We start from the raw sequence: 6,018 nt of genomic DNA on the forward strand, positions 1-6,018 counted from the left end.
TGTGTTGTGCATGGGCTCGGTATTTGAACGCTTTTCTGCTGTTTTTGCAGTCAGCTCATTGTGCCCACCCTGAGCACCAGCAGCTAGAACGGCTGTGCGCACCGCGTGGCCCAGGGCTTCACATGTGTGCTGCAGAAATCAAGGTGTCAACCTGAAAGCCTGAGCTGGAGTGTGCTACAAATGGCAAAATGTGGGCAGTTAAGGAGGCAGGAGTAACAGCAGGACAAATACATGACAACTGTTTGAAAAATCAGAGAGTTGATGACTAAAGTAAAAATGTGAAAAGAGAGAACCGACATGGAACCATTAAAAGATAACATACTAAAGAGTCAATCTGTATGCAGAAATGGCTGTAGATCATCGATAGGGGGAAGCAGTCATACTTTCATCTCATCAGTCTCCTCATAGCCCATATCATTGGCAAGGGGTCACTAGAACAAGGTTCAGGTCACTGTTTAACAGTACGTGACTTTTGTGAAACACTCACAGGGCTCCCTACAGCTTCACTTTGAAGACAGACCTTTGGTTCTGCAAAGCTAGGAAGTAAAATACAATGGCCAATTCCAGGTTGTCTGTGAGACATGATTGGGGTTTGGTTTGATCTTTTGTCTCATTCATATGTGGAAGGTTGGTTATCTTGAGGCAGATAGGAAATATTTTCATTGAAAACAATCTAAACAGCTTTACAACAGAACTGACTTATTTGGAATGACCCTGTTCAAAAACAACTTTTTGAACAACCCCTAGTCTTGGCGTCCTCTAGTGTCTTAACAGTTTTTTATATTTGTTTAGCATAATATGTAACCACCCCAATTATTCTTTCCAGGCATAAATATTTTTCTGTTCTTTTAGCTTAAATGGTGCTAACAATGAACATGCCATGGGTGCTGCTTTCTACATTAACTCCTTCCTCTCTGTTCTTTGCAAACACATGTTCATGCAGCCTATCTGGTGTCTTCAGTATTAGTTAACACCAACTAGAAGTGTTACGTGTGACTTGTTAGTTAAATTTAAAGGCTTGATACTTCTATACAGCATAAATGAGGAGTATCTGCTATTTTAATATAATTTCTACAATAATCATCTGTTCAGTCCTGTACTTCAGGATGGTATTTGCATCATTGAATCAATTACTGTGGTATTCATGAGAAATAATTTTTTTCAAGGTTTTGTATATCATATACCAACAAGCTTGTTTTGTTTGTGTTTCATGAGGCATGGAAAGGACAAATGCAGCCCAGTCTGAACAGGGAAGAGGGAAGTGGAGCAGCCACAGAGCTCTGTGACAAAAGCTCCTTGCATGTTCTTGCCTTACTTTATCCCTGTAAATCTCCATCCGAACACACGTCTCACAGCTTGTCATCATCAGGAGTAAGAGGTAATGATGCTGGTGACATTATCAGTCAAATCAGGCCTCGACTCTCATCCCCTTTCATTGTTGGCATAATGGCACTGGCTTTATGGCATTGTTTATTCCTATATAAAAAATAGAAAAAAAAATGCTGACTACCCAAGCAGGTGGCAAAGAGCTATACTATTCTGAGATGAAGTTTTTCCCAAAGTGCCACTGAGGACAGGCCTGCATGTAGAATAAATAGATAGTAACTAACGGTATGTGACAAAACAGAACTACAGCTCTGGCACAGGTAGGATTATCTATGGAGACTTTAGGCAGCATAGGTTACAACTGTAGAGGGAGGAAGGACTTCAACACAGCTAATTGCTTAAGGGCTAGGCAAGCAAGGACTCTGATGATGCACAAAAGTAGGGCGCCTGAGCGGAAGTCCATACCGCTAACCCTGCACTATTAAGCAGAAATGCTACTCTTTTTAGAGTTCATGAAAACAGGCAACTAGTGCATAATTTTAGAAATAATTTTTTTCAGCTGCTGGGGTAAAATTTTTTCCTGAGGTTTTTCAGCATCCAAAAGGTGCATGCAGCCTCTAAACCATGGAAGGCCAGCTTTGAAGACTCTTTATGCACACTGTAGAGAGTTCAAAAATATCTGCACTGGAAAGAAAAGGGAAATGCTGAGACATCCACTCAGGATCTGCAGCAATGTAATCAGCTTTTATGTACAGAGATCAAAAGTATTGATGTTACCAGCTTGGAAAGATAACATACATCAGTTGTGCCCTGTGCATTTTTGCTTATGTCAGCAGTCTGCAGGAGCGGCTGAAAGTTAAGATACTATAAACCTCTCTATCAGTCAGTATTCAAAAGCCTTTGAAAGGCTGCAATATACATTTATGTAGAGTACTGGAGACAACTGTGTTGGATAGTGTGAAGTAAAATGAATATGGTTACAACAAAGAGCTTCCTTTTGAGAACTCTGGGTTCTTTCTGCCAACACAGATTCTCCAAATCTCTTTTTTTGACCCAAAGTACCATCCTAAGAAGAGTAAGAAAGTGTTTCTGACTCAAACACACTCTCGCTTGCAGAGAAGAGTGGGTTTTAGGCTTCCTGATTTAAAGTTGTATCATGACCCACTTGTTCTGAAGTAGGTCAGTCTGTGGTAAGCTGAACTAAATCAGAAAGGCCAGCCCAAGAGTCTGAGTTAAGGGAAAGATGTAGAAAGCCACTTCCTATTTCTGTTATGTCAGTAATGGGTGCAATGAATTTTTACTAAGGGGAGTTTTTCATGCTGTCCTTTCTCATAATTGTAAGGTTTGGCAGATGCAGAAAGACTGTACTGTGGTATTTCCTTGTTTCTGCTTGGTGAATTAAATGGGTTTAGGTAATTTTTTTCAAGGTTGTTCTATTCTGGCATAGGGATCCTGCTTCCTCTTAGTGAAACACACACCCCTGTACTCATACACTTCCTTCTGCAATGTTAGCACTCCTTCTCACTTCTGCTCAGTTATTTCCAATGCTAACCATGGCGCCAGAGCCATGAAAATGTTAAAACTGTATTATTTGTATGTGGAAGATGATTTTCTAGGAGTTTTCAGTTTGCCAGGTAAGAGCCATTCTGGGAGAATGAAAGCATGTTATGCTGTAAACAGAATACTCTCTTTCCCAAAGATTCTGTTTTTCATCTTTGCATGGCTGTTTTCATCAATTTAACATTATACTAAATAAAGAGAGAGAGAAAGAGTTGCTATTTGCCTAGGAAATATGTCACAAGTTTCTGTTCACACGAATAGATGCACGTGTGGTTTACCTACAACGAGATAATAGCAAGCACTAGAAAGGAACATTAGTTCCGTTCTGTGCTCTTTTGTCCATCTACCAGTTCTCACACGCTGCTTACAGTGTCACGTGCAGTCAGGCTCATTCCATATATTCTTACTTCCTTCAGTCAGATTTTCGCTTAGCTAAAATATAGTTTTCCTTTCCTTTCATTTCTTTCCCTTTCCTTTCCCTTCCCTTTTTAAGGAAGGGCTTTCTTTCCTCTTAGTCTTGCCACACTGATAGGTAGACCTGGCAACAAAAAAATTCAAAGAAAAAAAACACACACACACTAAAACGTGTTTGTCTTACCCCCCTCTGAGAAGAACTCAGAAATGCCTTTAATCTTTCTTTCCACGGTCCAGACGGTGGGGTGCTGAAGACCTTTGCAGTCGAGAAGAGTCCTGTACCAGTCAGTCAAGGCAGCAAAGCTGACAGCATCAGGTAATTACGCAACTATTCTGTGGTCCGATTGTCTGAGCTGCAAGATGAAAGCCAGCGAGTTATCTGGATGCACCTAGTAAGGAAAACAGAGGAGCACTTCTCCTACAGTTACCTAACACACAGTTGAGTCAAACTACTTTGAGTCAGGAGAAAGCAAAAAGCTTCCTCAGGATTTCTACCAAGTCTACAATGGAATTGATGAAGATAAGTCAGGAACGACACTTTGCTTTAGAAAACACAGCTTCATTAAAGTCAAAGTGTGTTTACTTCACCACTGCTTTTAATTAAAAAAAAAAGTCAAAATATCACATTTGGGCTTTTGTATTTCATTTTTATAATGCCAAAATGCATTAAGCATTTCACATAAACTCTCATGTTTTCCACATTTCTGTAGTCCTATTGCATTGTCTCCATGTTTCTTGTTTTGTATGTTTTTTTACCATCATCTTCATGTAATTCATATATAAATATATATATGTATATCATGCATTCATTGTAATTGGCATTAATACAGTACTACCCACTTTAAAATTAACCAAACGTTTTTGCCTACTCCTGTAACAATTTGGAGCAATGCTATGGAGTGAGCATCTCTGAGATTTGTGTTATCTCAGATATCTTTGATATGCATTGTCTCTGAAAGACATTTTGACCATTTATTCCTAGTCATAACAATCTGAAACATTCAAATGTCCACTGGAACACAATCATATTTTTCAAGCAGCTCTAGTAAATGTACACTGAAAAAAGCAATCACTGTAGTTAGCCAGTCTGCCAAAATACTATTATTTTTCACATATGCATGACATTTTACATTAAGATTTGTTTTGTATTCCTTACACTCAGCTATATAACAAAGCTTAATCGTACATGAAATACTATGACATTTGAGTGAATAGTTGTTACCAGACTGACCACTCTGCAGCTCTGATTTTAGCTGCCACATTGAATCTATCATTCTCAAATTCCCATTTGCCTACTTTTCTAGTTTATAGTTTTCTCACTAGCTTCATACCTGACCAATGATGCTGCAAGGATATTAAACTACTAGTTTAATCTTGACACTGTAATTGACGATTTCACTGTAAATTGAGCCAATTACTTGAACCCATCTCCACTGACACAATTCTAGTTAGACTGACCGTTTAGTGCATGGCACCTTGCTATTTCCCTGAATTATGAGTATAGAGCTATTTACAAATTTCTGATGTTCCTCTCTCCTTGATACCTAATGATGTTACCTACTGTCATTTCAGTGTTTGCTATATGAATTCTTGGTACAGAGTTCACCCCCTTGCAAGCAGTGTTCCTTCAAGAACAATCTATGTTTTGATTAGTATTTATCATCCAGAAAACACAGGAGGAGGATGTAAAATTGAAAATTAAATTGTTCTAGACTGTCCTACACATAAAATTGTTTTGCCTTGGCTCATGACCACAGGAGAAGACAACTTCCATTGCTAACATACCTAAAGGTTGAATCAGAAATAAGAAATACTTTGTGCTCTGTTTCATACACTTCAGTACACACTTTCACTAAACATAGTACCCCCAACTCTTTGTCTAAGTGAAATATTAGTAAATTTGTGTGTGTAGAAATTAATGATCTATTTAGTGAACCCTAGTGATTACATCTCATACATTCCTTTGACAGCTCTCTGATATTAACAATTGGGAAGGAATCAGTCTTAGCAGAACCCAAGTAAGAGACTATACAATAGGAAGCCATACAAATTCAACTCCCATTTACTTCAGTGACCTCTTCTGAGAGGAAGGTAGTGCTTTCTATTTGGATTTTCATATCCCTTTGATAGCACTATTAGTCTAGGGAAAGCTGCCATCTGCAATGCCTCTCTTCCGCACTTTTGTGTATCCAGCTGTGTGGCTGTGACGGTAGGTAAAAATCCCTCCAATGTAGGGCATACATTGTATACACATACATACAAGTATACCCAGCATAATTCCTTATATGGCCACTCTATACAGCATCCCTGTTTTTTCAAGGGATCTCAATCCTGACTATCAACTGTCTCCTTGCAACAAAAACAATATAAAAAAAAATAAGAGTTTTCAATTTAAAGTTACAAGTAGCAATATTTCTGGAATATGGAAATATAGACATGGATGTTTACAAACAAAATTGTTATTTTATTTTGGGGAGTTAAATTGAATTCATATAAACAAAATTATGGATATGCTGCTGTAAATTTGTTAACAGCAATTAATAATAGTATTTTAGATTCTACATTTCCTGTGATATATTTCCTTTTTAAGCATACAGTATTCTGAATTTCACCTGTCATTACATTAATTGTGTATTTAGGATCGCATAATCTTTGAATAATGCTGTAAGAAGAAACTCTTTTTGACAAAAGATTATTAAGTGCCTGGTTTGATTTACA

Source organism: Cygnus olor, chromosome 9 (genome assembly GCF_009769625.2).
Source record: "Cygnus olor isolate bCygOlo1 chromosome 9, bCygOlo1.pri.v2, whole genome shotgun sequence".
In the NCBI taxonomy this organism is placed as follows: domain Eukaryota; kingdom Metazoa; phylum Chordata; class Aves; order Anseriformes; family Anatidae; genus Cygnus; species Cygnus olor.